This window comes from Lissotriton helveticus, chromosome 3_1 (genome assembly GCF_964261635.1).
Source record: "Lissotriton helveticus chromosome 3_1, aLisHel1.1, whole genome shotgun sequence".
NCBI classification, from domain to species: domain Eukaryota; kingdom Metazoa; phylum Chordata; class Amphibia; order Caudata; family Salamandridae; genus Lissotriton; species Lissotriton helveticus.
The window spans coordinates 593873073-593890130 of record NC_136061.1 but is presented as its reverse complement, the minus strand read 5'-3'; the positions used below and the strand labels follow the sequence as shown (position 1 = coordinate 593890130).

The following is a 17058-nucleotide window of genomic DNA, read 5'->3' as shown; positions in this document are numbered from 1 at the left end:
TAAGTCAACAAGCTGACCTCCAAGTTAGGTGGTCTTTAGTGAAAGGCTTTCTCTTAAATGGACTAAATTCTGTATTAGTCGAAGTGATGCAGTACGCCCAAATCATTCTGTGCATTTCTACTTCCTAAGATTTTTGGTTTCTCATAGCCATCTGCACAAATCCCATTATAACTTTAATTAAAACATTTTACTGCAGCATTGTCTGCTTGGTGTAAAGAGAAGCGCATTTATGTTTTATACCATTCTATCAATCAATCAATCAGCGATTTGTAGAATGCTGCTTATCAGCAGTGAGGGTATCCAAACGATGGGGAGAGGACTGCTGCTGAGAGTTGTCAGTCGAAATTTCAGATTTTTAGGCTATCTCTGAACTTCTGTAGTGTCGGTTCAGTCCGGAGTTGGATTGGGAGGCCATTCCAAGTCCTGGTGCCTAAGTAGGAGAAGATGTGGCCGCCGCTTCTGCTTTTGTGGAAGCGGGCATGTGGGAGGGAGGCGGAGGGTAGTTATCTGCCAGGTTGGTGGAAGTTCAGTCTGTGGTTGAGGTAGGCTGGTCCTTTGTTGTGCAGTGCCTTGGAGGTGTGGGTCAGTAGTTTGAACTGGCACCTTTTTTGGACGGGGAGCCAGTGGGGGGAGATGCTGGCTCTTCTCAGGAGGTTGAGGATGAGTTTGGTTGCAGCGTTTTGGATGGTTTGCAGTCTGCTCAGTAGTTGTGAGTTGATGCCCACGTAGTGGAAATTTCTGTAGTCCAGGCAGCCGGTGATGAGGGCTTAGGTAACGATGCGCCTGGTGTTGATGGGAAGCCATTTGAATATTTTCCGGATCATGTGGAGGATGAGGAAGCAGGCTGAGTAGAAAGCATTTATTTGCTTCTTCATGGTGAGCTTGTTATCGAGTAAGATGCTGAGGTTTCTGGCATGGTCTGTGGGAGTGGGTGAGGGGCCCAGTTCCGCTGGCCACCTGGAGCTCCCTAAAATGAGTACCTCTGTTTTGTCAGTGTTGAGTTTGAGGCATTTGTGTTACATCCAGCTGGCCACCCTGGTCATGCACCTGTGAAAATTGGTTTTGGTGTTAGTAGGGTTTGAAGGGGATTCTGTGAAAACAAATTCTCCAGGATTATAGACTTGAATTGTAAACTATTAGGTATTAAAATATTTTTCGGAACCTTTCCTTTGAAAAACGTCTAAAACATCCTTACAGCGTTCCTGACTACATAAACTTCAGGCCATTTAGAAAAGGAATCTAACCGTACAATAATATATCACCATTTAGAATGGGACCCAACAGATCAGCTCCTAAATTTTCCCAACGTGAATCAGGACATGGAATAGTAGTTAATGGTCGACAGAATGTAACTAAGAATTTGCCTCACAACAATACTCAAAACACTCTCTCGTACACGTTTCAATAGCTGAGTTCACTAAAGTCCACGAGTAATGCTCTATAATTCTTCTCTTTTCCTTTACTACACTTAAATATCATACATGTCCATAATATTTAAAATACTTTCCCTCAGCTGGGGGACTGATCCTGTCTCTCCTCAACTAACGGTAGGGTGAAGATACCTTCAAGGGATTTTACTGCTGTTAGATTTTAAACTAAATTTCAAACACCAATTAGCGGCCTAAAAAACTTGGTGCCGATAGTGCAAAAAACTGCAACAGCAAGTATTTGATCAATATACATAAGCCACCAAAGGTGATCTTAATGAGAATGAGAGCTAAGAACAGGTGTATATGAAAATGTTTGTATTTAATACTTCACAAGAAAAAGGGTACAAAATAGAAAGCACTGTTATAAGAAGTACATTTCATGTATGTCAATCAAAGAGAACTTCTATATAACAATTCTAGACACTTTTCTACCTATTTACAATTGATTTACTAATCCAGTAAAAAAAAGCGTATGTCGACGTTTCGGTCTCTATTGTTGAGTTGTTGAGACCATCTTCAGGACAATGAAAATCATATCTTGAAAACCCTAAAACTTAACAGAGTTATTATTAAAAACAATCTCTCAGTTCTAAAAAATAAAACTTCAATTGTATATACATAATACAACTAAGCTCTCTATAGAACCTCACAGTAATTAAATGACTGGGATTTTTACCACATTTAATGATAGCTCTAATTATACAAATAACATTTAGAAACTTGACAAGTCAATATAAATTCTGAACCTATATATGGTTACACAGCTTAGTCTGTACATCATTTCTGACAATGACTTTTGGCATGGCACAGTTTGTTTAAATTATACATTGTAATAGACACCGTATGAGGGAGCACCACAGTATAATCAAATATATACCTTAAAAATTTGGAAAAAGGCTGTCACAGATATTTCGTTTATCCAGTCCCTTTTGTGTTCAGTGCATGCAAAACTGGAAGACACACGAAAAACAACTTTGAGCGTGCTACAGTCATTACTCTAGATTTTCTTCGATGTTTCCATTTTTTAGAGCATTATCTACTCGGAAACATATTAGCATCAACATATTATGGTACTCGCTGCACATCCTATTTACAGCTCACATGTAATATCTAAGGTGGAGTCTTTTTGGAATCTAGAAAGACATTGATGTTTTTAATTTATAATCTACCTTTAGGTTGTGGGGGCCAAGGGCAAACAATTCTGTATATTTGTTAGGAAAAAGCAAGCTGGACCTCACAGCATTCGGCAAGTGTTTCAACTGACCAGTATTGTATTATATGTTAACCTATATACAGAGATATGGCCTGCACAATAACACGTAAGATATCTTCATTTATTTTGCTTCACCATTATCCGTGTGAATGATTTATTAAAGGCCCACGACTTTGAGGAACTGGTGTTTATAACCTAAGCGATAAATTACATCATAAGGCATAGGTTAGCCTACTGTCTCAATCAAACAGGTTGGTAAATGTACCTGTTAAGTAAGGGTGTAGTCGCCTTTCCGGATATTTACTGGTGGGTTAAATGCGATCAGTGATGTCCTAAAAAGAGAGCGCAATATCTCAATCAATATTAATTCCACTAGAGAGGCAGTCAAATTACCAATCCCTTTGGACACGTACATACCTACTGCGTAAAGCACATGGCAAAGCGTGTTCCGATATTAATGAATTATTTTTTGGAGAACAGCAGATCTATGAATGAAAAATTATACAAAAAATGATGAGTATATCTCATATTCTCATAGACATGATTAAACAATTTTGCAATCGATCGGACCCCGCATATGGATATCCACTGATGAGTTACAATTACAGTCATTTTTATCTCACACAGAGATATCCCAGAAGAGCCATTTCGGTCAAGAGCGAACTGAGTAAGGCATTCATTTGATCGAATAGATACCTGCTGTGCAAAGATCCTCGCAGGGCGTCTTACGCTACTTTTATATTTATTTAAAGGAGACGGCAGGTCTATAAATAAAAGAGTAACAGAAATCCATTAGGAGTCTGTTGGGCAATATCATCAACACGATTAAATAAATGTCATATAGATTCTAGCCCAAAATTTGGGTAAAGTCTCTCACCTGGCTCGAAGTGCTCAGAGAGTTGTCACCACAGCAAGGGTTGACTACCCAGCAAAAACCAGAGCAATCTCTCACTCGTGTTTTAAAGGCTTGTGTTTGGAGATCAAAATGGGACTAGCATTACAATGTTACCAGATCTACTCAGTAATTCGGCGGCCATCTTGGAGTGTACCTAATTTTAACACACTCAAAGGATAAAGTAAAGTTGGACTAATTACATGCCTCTATAAGTATTTGACAGCATTCATATTTAAAGTTGGCCAGTAAAAAATTAATTTCTGTGATAGTCGAGCGCACCTGACATCGCAATTTCATTTATTGTGGGTATATCGTAAATTTCCTTCTATATTTAACATCGATATATTTTCAATGTAATTCTGCGCAACAGGAAACACATTTCAGTTTGCTGTAGTTATTTAATGTGAATGACCCTGATATACAACATCGATATCTTTACATGATTGTCATTCTAGAATCACACTTCGCTATAGAGTCATAACAACATATAAATTGCCTAGTGGTTATTTCAAGTGCCAACTTTATTGATTTCGCTACATGTAACCACTCATCTATGAAGCGCTAGATACAATATTCATGTATTTCGACCAACTGAGGGTGCACAAGGGATTCAATACTTGTTAAGCCCCCTGCTGGTTTACATCAAAATGGCATTAAACAGAAGACTTCATTCCTGCAGTTAAGAACAGCACATTATGACTGCGCAAATCAATCAACTTTGCCTGATATGTTTAGTTATGTTGCATCAACTGAATCAACAGAAATATATCATTCTATTTTAGGAGTATACCAGTAGTATATGGCTTACACATGATGATCAAAACTATATATTTATGGGTGGCCAATAGCCTATTGGTGGTAGAACGTATGGGTTACATTACATTTCTATGGATTAATATCTTGTTTTAAACATTCAGCTATTTCACAATTGAGTAATGTATCTGTGTAATCCATGATAATCAAATACACCATCTGTTCCTCGGTAACCAACAACCTCTTAGTAGTGTTACAGATAAAAGTATACGACATTTCAAATGGATACATTTATAGGTGCATACATTTGACATTTAATTGATTGACTAATGTGTCAACATCACTAAAGGCAATTACCAGATGTCATACAGTGTTTATAAGAATACAATACATAATCTTTTTGTGTATATATTATATTGATGTTCAATTGTCAATCTATGTAGCCTTCTTTAGATACAGACTAATAACTTGTAATCTATAACCGTTTTGTGTCATTTTCTGAACAGACTGAGTTATGCCTAAAGGATCTATTCTGATATTAGACCAAAATACTGCTGGAGACCTACGAAAAGTGCATACAGATCTTGTTGTTATAGGCAAGCTAGAGCATGCCATTCAGTTGCACTGTTTAGGCCCTTTTCAATTGTATTTGCATTGCAGATGTATTTACCTTCCCTCAGGGCTAGAATCCGATCAACATATTGTTGTCGTTTTGTTGGTTTAATCACATCAATGACCCACCAAATCATTTGATTGAATGTGTGTCCTGATCTGGTGTAGTGGTCTACAAGGGGTGCATTTTCAGTTTTGCATCGAATGCGCGATTGGTGTAGTATCCTCTTTTTTTATAGGCTGAATGGTTTTGCCAATATAGTGCAAATTGCACGGGCATTTTATGCAATAAACCACATTAGTGGTATTACAGTTTGAAAACGACCACAGTGTTATATTGACATCATTAATTGTACATGTTTTGACTGTTTCCGTGGTGTGACATGCTTGGCAAATACTGCACTTAAAATGTCCAATAATAGGGATAAGTTGTCTCATATTATCCACTATATTATGATCTTTCTTGCTGTCATAGGCATGCACAAGACGGTCCTATAAATTAGTACCTCTTTTGAAAGCAAAGAGTGGCTTCTGTACAAACTCAGGAATGGACACCAAAAGGTTCCAATGTTTGAGTATGATTATCTTAACAGCATTTGTGTGTGTTCCAAAGGTAGACACACAAATCAGGTTTTCTTTTTTAGGGCGGTCTTTGACTTTGAGCAGGTCTTCTCTGTGGTTATACCAAGCTCTTTTCATTGATCTTTTCAAGAGCTTGGATGGATAACCTCTTGCCTTCAGTTTTTCTTTTAGTTTCTTAGCCTCACAGAAGTAGTCTGTTTTAAGGGTACAATTTCTGCGCAAGCGCAAAAATTGGCCAAATGGTAGCCCGTCCTTTAGGGCTTGAGGGTGATGGCTTTGATAGTTCAACAAAGTATTTCGAGAGGTGGGTTTAGTGTATAGGTGATTAGAGACATAATTTCTGATATAGATGTCAAGAAAATTCATCTCCTGGGTGTTATATTCAAGAGTGAATTTCAAATGTTGGCTTCTGGTTTTGAGCCAAACATGAAAATCCTGTAATTCCATTTCCGTGCCATGCTAGACCATAAAAATATCATCGATGTATCTCAACCACTTCCGGATGCTATCAGAGAAAGGGTTGGATACATCGTGAATATGCTGAGTTTCAAAATGAGACACATAGATATTTGCAATATCCGGGGCATAAATTGCCCCCATAGCAACTCCATTCAGTTGCTGGTAAAATCTGTTGTCATACAAAAAGAAGTTTTCACATAGTGAAATGCGCATGCATTCAACTATGAAGTCTGTAGGAACCTCGTGTGGTCTTGGACGGTCTTCCAACAAGTCTCTAAGAATAGTTAATACTTCTTGCTGGGGTATGTTTGTATAAAGACTTTCTAAGTCCATGGTAACAAGTATGTCTACCATGGGGTCAAAGTCAAAGTTTTCAACTGCATTGATAACTGCCATTGTATCTCAAATATATGATGGTTGCTCAGTGGCAAAGGGTCGGATGAAGTGATCGGCATATTGAGCCAAAGGTTTCAGGATAGAATTGCAGCCAGAAACGATCGGACGTCCAGGGAGATTTGCTAGGTCCTTATGTACCTTGGGCAATAAATAAATAGCAGGCACTGTGGGTGTTTTATTAATCAAAAATGATGCCTCCTGTTCATTGAGCCAACCACCATCCAAACCAAGTTTGCTTAATGCACTTCTTTCTTTGGACAGTCGTGGCGTAGGGTTAGTTGGTAATTCCCTATAGTTGGTCATATTTGTTAGTTGTTTCATCATCTCAGTATTGTATTTATTGCGTTCCCATAGGACAATGCCTCTGCCTTTGTCAGCGGGTTTGATTATAGTATCTTCTAATGATTGAAGATTTCGTAGAGCCTGCTTTTGTTTTTGAGGGAAATTGGATTTGTATTGTATTCTTTTTTTGAAGAGATTGTCAATCTCTATAAGAATTGCGTTTTCAAATGCAATTACTTCTTTTTTGACCATGGAGTTAAGAGGGTAAAAAGTCGATGGACAACGTAGACCCGTTATGCTCTTATAATTACTGCTGATGTTGTTTGCAAAGAAGTTTTTTAATCTAACGGATCTGAAAAATCTATGCAATTCAAGTCTGGTTTGGAATAAATTATTTTTGTACGTCGGCACAAAGCTAAGCCCTGCAGATAATACCTCAATTTCATCATCTGACAGGACATGATTAGAGAGATTAAACATAGGGATTGATTGGTCTGGTGTTACCACTCGTAATACTGATTGCGAGTTTTGCGGAAGCCCGGGGTGTAATGGTTCCGATTCCATCCTCTCCTCTGGGGTTGTGGTCTGTGTTGTTGACCGTTGCCCCTCCGGTCCTGTGCTAAAAAAGAGGGCTGACGTGAGGTGGAAGGCTGCTGATCGTGTTGGTGATAGTTAGTGTCGGCTGACTTGTCACTACCTGACTCAGAAATAGTATCAGAGAAATTAATTCTTTTTCTACCTCTTGATTGTGGATTAGAGTTTTGTGGAGCATAAAAGTCCTTATTTTATTCAAATAGGGATATGTACGTTCTGTATTGTATCTCCTGATGTAGTTTTGGAGCTTCTCAGTCTTTTTATGAGAATTAAACTCCTCAAAGTCTTTTATGGTCTGTTGAACTTTGTCTAAAAGGAATTTACTATTGGTAATAGTGGAATCCCCTAGGATTTTTTTCTCCAAAGTTTCTATCTCTGTTGTCAGTAGTTTTATCTGTTTAGAAGGGGTTTCAATACGGAGCACCATCCAGGTGCGAGAGCACCTGTTGGCAGAGAAACTCAAACCAATCTTAAATTCCTCGTCGTCCGTGAAAATTATGGGGATATTCCGTATTTGGAGCCCAGTAGGTATTATATTTGCATTCAAGCAGTCTGTAAGAAACTTAGCATGAAGTTCTGTTCTTACAAGTTTGTTTTTTAGCCTTTCTAGATGGTTTAGATCTGTTTCATGGGCTGGTTAGACTAATGGCGTTCTGTTGCCCAATAGTGAAGGCCCTCCAGTAATTTTTAATATATATTCTTCGGAGTAGGACAAAGTCTCTAACTCAGACATATAGTTTAGTTATATTGCTACAAAAACACTTGTGACAGCGGCCCACACCAGACAAATGTCTGTGCTTAATATGGTAACCAAAAAGTGAGCAACCCAATATACCCTTGAGGGTTTGGGCAATATGTACGGTAGGGTGAAGATACCTTCAAGGGATTTTACTGCTGTTAGATTTTAAACAAAATTTCAAACATCAATTGATTTACTAATCCAGTAGACATACGCTTTTTCTACTGGATTAGTAAATCAATTGTAAATAGGTAGAAAAGTGTCTAGAATTGTTATATAGAAGTTCTCTTTGATTGACATACATGAAATGTACTTCTTATAACAGTGCTTTCTATTTTGTACCCTTTTTCTTGTGAAGTATTAAATACAAACATTTTCATATACACCTGTTCTTAGCTCTCATTCTCATTAAGATCACCTTTGGTGGCTTATGTATATTGATCAAATACTTGCTGTTGCAGTTTTTTGCACTATAGGCACCAAGTTTTTTAGGCCGCTAATTGAAATTTTGTTTAAAATCTAACAGCAGTAAAATCCCTTGAAGGTATCTTCACCCTACCGTACATATTGCCCAAACCCTCATGGGTATATTGGGTTGCTCACTTTTTGGTCTCCTCAACCAAGACACATTTTCAGTGGTAAATTCTGACCTAACCTCCCAGAAGAATTGCAAAGCACAACTTAGCAACTTGTTATCCGGCCAACCATCACTGACTTACTACTTAAGATTCATCAATACCAAATCCGTCTTATAACTCCCAGTCCACTCTTCTACTATAGAAATAAAAGTATGCTCCACCCAACCTACAGTTGCTACCGCTTAAGTCACATTCCTCACGCCTCTCTAAGGAAATAGTACCCCTGCTTATAATATCTGCAACACTTTTTTAATGCTTGGTACATACTTCATTATAAAATTGTATTCTAATACTCTGATCAACATTATTGCAGTTTAAGTGGCATTGAGCATACCCATAGAGGTTAATACCTTCACAAGGGGTTTAAGTATAAACTCATAACCCCACAACAATTGTCTGTAACGTACCATCCCCAAAATACATGGCATCATTTCCTGTTCAATAACAGAATGATGCTCTTCAATAAAAGATTTCCTTCTCATTTGGGCCCATTTGGCATAACACACACTTTGTAAGCAGTTGTCTTATCTCAAACGTTTTTTGCGAAAAGCACTTTAAAATTTTGATGTGAAATTCAGAAAAACCAAAGAAAGTCCTTACATCATCCTGAATTGTAGCGGAGGTGCATTGCTAACTGCCTCCAACAACTCTTTTTTTAAGAGAAATACCAGAAATACTAACTTTATGCCCTATATGTGACCGGTTGAACTCCAAATTTAATTTTGTTTTAAATTCAGTAGACAACTCGTTGCTTTTCAAAACACTCAAAACATTAATCAATCTCTCATCTTGTTCTGCTCTTGACTTTCTCATGACCAAATTTCATCTGAAAATATAGTATTCAAATTTTCTAAAGAGTTGATACATTAATCCTTGGAGAACAATCCTGTCAGAGGACACTCTAAAAGGCATGTGGACAAACTGGAAATGACAAAGCGGAGTAATAAAGGCAGTTACTTTCTTAATATCATGGTGCCATTCGGACCCTAAATCTATTGTGTAGAACCATTTTACCATCTTGGTCAAAAGTTAACATCTTTGGCAAGGGACATTTATCCACCTGCAAATTTCTGTTCAGATCTCTAACATCTACACATTACATGATCTTGCCACTTGCCTTCTCTACCCACGAACAATAGCCACAATCAAGGGAGACATCCACTTTGCAAACTCCACTGCTTCTATAATACATTGTTTCAGTAACTTCCTCCGGAACCTTGTTTCAGTAACAATTTACACTTCATCCCAAATCCCTAAAGGAATATTTCTCAGCTTCGGAGAAACTGGGACCCAACCCTCTTTAAGTATAATATTATGAGAGATCTATCCAAACATCCCACTTCACCAAAAAACACATATGAGGAAATTCATTTAAAATACTTCTTTGTAGGTCAAAACTTTCCCACAAAATCAAAATGTGCTCAGTCATCAATAAACAAGATAGTGGCATACTGGGGGCACCATTCATGACTCTAAATCATCTGGTGCATGTGCTGCATATTTTGGACGATGGTTAGGCATATTGACAATGTGTGTGACATGCTCATGAAGAGTAGCACGTGTTGACGATCGTTGCAGTATGCTCGTGCCAATATCATGAAGCAGAGTTAAAGCAACCCACAATAGAATATTACTATTCTCCCATACAGCATACCATAGTCTCCTTTTTAACCATCAGATAACTGCTCCAGAACGCCTGTGCAGAAATATAAACAAGCATTTGTAAAGGCAATCGGTCTGTCATTGTTTGCCAGCCTTCGGGAAATTATTTTCGCATGGTTTTTGAAAAACTTTAATGTTTGGGAAGCTGCCAGGCTCTCATAAGGGGCCGTATTTAGCAACTAGTTGCGTCTCACTTTTAATATGCAACGGGGTGCTAGCGCATATCAACTACTTAGTGTGATTTATCAAGCCATACAAGGCCACCTTGGGTGGCCCTGAGTAGCTTGATAAATCTGGAGTAACGCAGTGTAGAGAAAATGGCTGCAGTGCATTACTCTGCACCAGGTAGGTGTTCCATGGGTGATGCGTGGGTGTTCCCATGCAGCACCCACAGATTTTTACTCATTCCCAGATTTACCTGAAGTGGAAGACCTGGGAATGCGCTAACAACAAATATGTATATTTCTCATTGTTTGTTCCATGACTCAAAGTTGTGCTCAGACTGTCGGGCCATGGATCCGGAGGCCTTGTGGAAGCAAGCTTTAAAGCTCCTTGCGGCCCGGTAGTCGACACTGGCCAGCAAGACTCCGTGGAGATCCCGGTCCCGTTTAAAGAAGAGGAGGCCGCGGGACTGCTCCCAGAGCCCCAAATCCTCTTCCTCCCACTCGAGGTCTTCGGGGCACTCGGGGAAGAGGCACAAGAGGAAGCCCAAACAGACTTCATCTTCGCCTTGGCTGTGTTCTGTCGAGAAACGAGGTATAGAACACCGACGCTCCAGGCACGACTCTGCAGAGCCGGAGGCTGGGTCGAATTCGTGTCTCCCCCTGTTTACGGGCGCTGGAGCGATGCCCACTCAAATAAAGGAGTTTTACAGGGCCATGCGCCATGTATTTGAGCTGGCCGACACCTCTGGTGAGCTTTCGGGGCCCGGAGCTTGGAGGGTGCTCCTTCAGACTCTATACCATCAGCTCCGGCCATGGCAATGGTAGGACCTCATGAATCCGATTCCGCGTCCATGCCAGTCGTGCCAACGTGACCTTCCCTGGCGTTGGACCTGAAGTCGGTACCTTCGCCACCGGCGGTGCCAGCCCCATCCTTATTCCTGACGACTCTGAGTTGGATCGGCGTCTCTCGGCACAGACTCTGGCAGAACCAGAAGGTTCTATGTCGTTGCCTGGGCATTTTGAGTAAGTCTCAGGCATGGGATAGGATTGGGAGGGGTCTATGGACCCGTTAGAACATAAAATAGATGTTCCACTGGAACAGATGGACTGGTATGAGGAATTTGAGGAAGCCAGTGGACTGGACACATCCCCAAATACTGTAATGCTCTCTCCGCCCTCTGTGGCTATGGAGGAGGGGGCTTCTTATACAGTGGTGGTAAGGCGGGCAGCAAAGGTCCTTGGACTAATCTCTTGACCGAAGTGCTTCAGCCTGGGGCTTCCACCTCTGAACCCCTATTGCCCTTTAATGAAGCACTTACGGATATTCTTCTAGGCACATGGTCCAAGCCTAGCACCAGGGCTCCTGTGAACAGGACAATTGCATGCCGCCATCCTCCGGCTCCGGGCGACCCAAGGTTCTTCAGCCAACACCCTACCCATGAAAGCTTGGAGGTGCAGGCTTAGACTTCCCATCGCACGTCCCTTCCGCTCCTCCGGATTTGGAATCCAAGAGGCTGGGCACACTTAGGAAGAAAATATTTTCCTCTACCAGCCTCACATTGCGGTCGGTGAATATGCATGCGTATTGGGCTGTTTTCACCCACACCCTTTGGGAGAAAGTTGTGCAAATGCTGCCACAGGTCCTGGAGGAAGCACAGGTCGTACTCTCCTAGGCAGTAAAGTATGGAGAGATGCAGCAAAATTCACCATTAGGTATGGCCTAGACATGACTGACTCGCTGGGCAGAGCGCTTTCGGCAACGGTGGCCTTACAGCGCCTTGCCCTACAAAGGACATCTGGCTTCTTGGGTGATGTACAGGCTCATCTCATGGACATGTCCTTTGACGGATCTTGTCTCTTTGGTGAGAAGGCAGACTTGGCCTTGGAGCACTTTAAGGATTCTTGTGCTACAACCAAATCAGTGGGCCTCTCAGTAACACCTCATGGCCAGTCTAGCTTTCGTCCGTTTTGTGGCAATGGAAGGAGTATTTCAGCCGTGTAGAAGACTGGCTTAGCATTGGGTGCTCACTTATGTAATTGAAGCCCCCTGCACTAATCCAGAAAACCCTTATGGTGATTTTAGTGGTCTTAGACAACCTTCGAAAGCTCTCTAAGTGGTAGTTGTGGAGAGCAGCCTTGAAGCTTAGTCCACAAGGTGTGGAAAGCAGCTTGTTTTATCAGAACGTAATCTTATTGGTATAGATTAAGTGAAAAAGAACCACACATTGTATTTATAAAAATAGGTATTTATTATCAGACACTCAAGTCAAGTCAAAGTAAACTTTATTCGGCTGGTTAGAGCCATAAAAGTACACAGCACAAACATTCTATAAAACAAATAAAAACCTATACAGAGATCATATTCCAATAATCTAAAAAAGCCTTAAGAATTTTAAGCAAACATTGAATAAAAGGTTTCTTCATTGCACAGGACAGTCTATCTAAGACTCAAGTTAACATGAAATTCATAAACATCACACCTCTCTACAGTGACAACCTGTTAAAATACAGACCGTTGTGAAGAAGAAAAAAACAAAAAACATTCAGTTTGAGTCAGAAGTCATCATAAAATTCATGATAGGAATATGTATTAATAAAAAGACAGCCCATTAGAACTCAATTCATCCTAATAAGAGATTATAACATTGCAGGGTGAAGTAGCCCTGAATTCACTTTCCATGGTGGCCGTGAGTTAAAAAGATGATTAAAACATTGGTAAAACAGGGGGGCGTGGCTAGTCAGCCAACATGGCGGACGTGAGCTTGTAGTGCTCCGGCCGATAGCCCCAGTAATTCTCCCAAATTATCCTCAGGTTGTGCCATCCATTGCTAAAACCTACGTAAATCGCCAGCAGAAGTGAGCCGGAGCCTGGGGAAGCCCTCCTTGTGTGGCCCCTGTGGCTGAAGACGGAGCAATCTGCAAAAAGTAGCTGTGACCTGCGTGAGGTGAGCCCACGAGGCGGGAACCCCTGCAGAGTGGAGGCCGCCCGCGCTACCGAGCAACTCAAGGAGGAGGTGGGGACGCCCGTGCAGCGGAATTACAAGCGGGCCTCTGTGATGTCCGGCCCTGCTCCTTAGAGCTGATCTGCCAAGTGTGTGAGCACGGCAAGCGAGGAGCTGCAGGAGGGCGGCCCGTCCGAATGAGACACGGTGAGTGAGCCGCTACCCCTGTCTGAGCAAAGGCCCGGAGCATTGGCCTGCAGCAAGGTGTGGGGGGCCCGGGGTAACATGCGGGCCCATCTCGGGCAGGTGTGATGAGCCTGGCTTGTGCGCGGCAGTGAGACTTGCTAGATCGCTGGATTGGAGCCAGCGATATACGCACCTGGGAGCGCATAGCTACGAGAGTTGAGGTGGCCCAACACGGGAGTTCCCAAGGGCGGGAAAAGCCTGCATGCCGCTGTGAAAGAGAGGTTTTTCTCAGACTGTCGGGCGGAGGTCTGCCGGGAGCGGAGGCAGCTGCGGGGAAGTTCTGGGGCATCGCGGGCTGGCCGTAGCGCGAACGCGCGCTCACACCCCCACAGATGGGGCTGAAAATATCCCCAGAGGCGGAGTGTGCGTGCTGCCTAGGCCTCGTGGACCATCACGCTCTGGCTGGGGAGGCCTGGGGACTGTGCAATTGAGGGAGCAGGCTAGTCGTGGTGACAGCGAGGCCTATTGGGGACACACTGGCTGAGTCCCACATGGACTTATCAATCCAAAAGGCCACGTTTCCAGGGCCTAGGGCTGCATCAGAAAACCCGGAACGTAACAGATGTGCAGTTTAGGTGACCAGAGACATACCTACTGAGAAGTTTGGGCCCTAACAGGCGGTGAAGAGGGTCTGGCGGTCGCTGCTTGCAGCAACAGAGGGAAGGTGCTTTTCTTCAGGCAAATGACCCAGCCTAACTGTAATCGATGCTTAGGGAGGGGCCCACTGCCATGTACCACTGCGCTGAGGGTGGCCGGGGGCCACTGGGAGACTGAGAGACGGGTGCGGCTGTGCGCAGTACTGGTGGAGACGGGGACTACGGAACACACACGCAGTCCTTGGTGTCACGACCGCAGGGGTCTATTGCGACCTAATGCCGCCTGAACGCTTGCCACTCGAGCACCACGCAGCCTCCGCCGGCGCTAGAATCGGATCTTTCTAGCCATTCCAGGAGAGAGCTGGGACAGCTTAGCTGAAGGACATTGTTGTCATCGACGCTCACCGGTCCCCCCTGGCGCAATCAGCTGAATTCTGGGTGCATGCTTGCCTGGGACACCACTGCAGCAGAGAGAGTCGAGTGGGAACCGTACCCTGGGACGGACTGGACTGCGGAAGGCTCTTGTGCGAAGGAGAGATCTGGACTGCTGCCGCCTAGACGTACAGTTTACATGGCAGCTAGGCAGTAGATGCGGAAGAGACCCTGCCAGCTGTGATTGCGACAGGAGATCTTTTCAGAACAGAAAATTCAAGCATCTGTAACAACTGGTTCTCCACTAAACCTCAACGCAGGCGTTCTGTTTGATGTGCGTCGCCCAAGGTGTCAACCGTGAATGCCCACAGCGCAACAACTCGTGATGGTCCGCATGAGGGCCAAAACTCTATAGGAGCCACCGCGTGCTGATGTCCCGGATCCCACGCACAGGAGGGAGAGGACCAAAATGGAGCCGGTATCTGCAACACTAGCGGCGAAGATGGTTTCCGCCCTAGCAGCTGTGGATAAAATAGGGGCCGCCTAGAGCACACTAGGACGTCGCTGGAATCAAGGATAGACAAGGTCACGTCAGACTTCACGCTCCTACACGCGGACCACCGTAAGCTGACTGACAAAGTCGCTACACAGGGACAGACGCTCCAAGACCTCCAACCGATTACTAACAGTCATGCTGCGACATTGCAAGACATGATGGAGCGGATTCATGCCCTGGAGGACAGGGCGGAAGACGCGGAAGGGCACTCGCGCCGCAACAATATACATGTGGTCGGACTGCTGGAAGGAGTAGAAGGGCAACACCCTGAGCAAGACGTAGAGAACTGGCTGCGAGATATACTCCCACAAGGAGCGCTGTCGAAGCAATTTGCGGTGGAAAGGGCGCATTGAGTGCCACCCCAGAGACCCCAACTAGGAGCTCGACCACGGCCATTCCTGTTTAAATTACTCAACTACAGGGACAGGGATGCGGTGCTGCTAGAGACTCGGAAACTGGAAGACCTTAAATTAAGCGGCAACAGCGTCATGCTTTTCCCTGACTACACGGCCATGGTACAGCACCGCAGAGATCACTATGCATCGGTGAAGCGCCAACTCAGGGAGCTGGAGCTCCCGTACTCCTTGCTGTTCCCTGCTAGACTGAGGGTGGTAGCGAAGGGTAAGCCTCACTTCTTTGACACAACTGCGAACGCATGGAATTGGCTAGAGAGATCGGGTCTATGGACAGGTAAGAGACCACCAGAGCCAGATGACAGCGAAGCCCTGGGAAGGAAAACCAGACGCCGACCCCGCCGTAGGGCTCCCTGAGGAGTAATGGCCAGAGCAGTGCCCCCGAGCCCCGAGATGATGAGAAGGAAACGGCGCAACGTCCTAGAAGTGGTTACGACTCTTGGTGCGCCGAACACTCAAACTTACTGGGAGGCCTCCATGCAGCATACAGTGGTGTCGAGTGGCTCGTCGACGCCAACGACCGAACTTTCCAAAGACCTATGTATGCCGGTGGTCACCCCGCAGACTGCAGACGGTATCCTGGTGTGAGCGGACTGATAACATGAACATTGCACAGAACTAAGCACTCAAGTACCATACTCTGGGACATGCTGGTTTGTGTATTATGTGGTAGGGAGGGGGGAAGGACTGATGGGACAGTTTGTGGCACTTACGTATTGTAGCTGGTAACCTGACTAGCTGACATGTTGGGTGATAGAGGTCCCTTGAATTGGAGTTGACGACCTAATAATCTGTCAGTCACTGGGCCAGGCAGGGACACATTCGCGGACACACGCAGATCTGCTCAAGATGTTAGCTTACATACTGTTAACCACCGCAGGATGCATTCAGAGTTTGAGCAGATGACGCGTTTAATTGCCGATGTTTTCCCCACAACCTGCTGTTAGGGGGTGTGTGGGGTGGGCTGGTGTGGTACCTGACGCCGTATGCAACCCATGTCAACATAACTGGGCTTGTGGTCACTGTGCTGCCGCTCACTCAAAAGGGCGGATTTGGGCCTACTGGATTAACCAAGGCATACACACCACACCACATTGATGCAATATGTGAACTTCTGTCTTTAATGTAGCACACGGGGTCTGGGCAGAAGCGCTCACACCCGTCCCATATCAATGAGCCAGCAGCATAATGGTCCTGTGAGATGGCTTCAGATTTAGATAGATGGCACATCACGCACACTCGAATTTGGGGGCGTCCATAATATAACACCACTAGTACTCGCACCCCAATATGCGACACGTTGGCCTAGTTTACATCACTCATTTGTTATCGGAGGTTTGGACAGACATAGCGCATTGTCTGCCCCAGATGTTATGTTATTGTTGTTGTTTCTAGCACATTCTCTGTTGTTGACCTTATCACAGCTCGCCGGCACACACACGTGCGCCCCTGCCTTCCGCGCCCTGTTGCGCCCCCGACCCCTGATGTCCCACCACCTAGTCTCCGCCAGCTAT

At 43.8% G+C, this 17058-nt stretch overlaps 1 protein-coding gene and 1 long non-coding RNA gene across 8 annotated transcripts in view; one reads left to right on the top strand and one right to left on the bottom strand.

Annotated features, from left to right (window-relative positions):
• KANSL1L (KAT8 regulatory NSL complex subunit 1 like) overlaps positions 1–17058 on the top strand; it is a 3925143-nt gene that overhangs the window by 337769 nt on the left and 3570316 nt on the right. The gene's annotated exons all lie outside the window — the stretch shown is intronic.
• LOC144822733 (uncharacterized) lies at positions 2195–3568 on the bottom strand. Its single transcript, XR_013608682.1, has 5 exons — positions 3521–3568; positions 3340–3407; positions 3061–3128; positions 2909–2975; positions 2195–2380 (listed from the first exon to the last, which is right to left on the bottom strand). It is a non-coding gene; the product is annotated as an uncharacterized LOC144822733 (long non-coding RNA).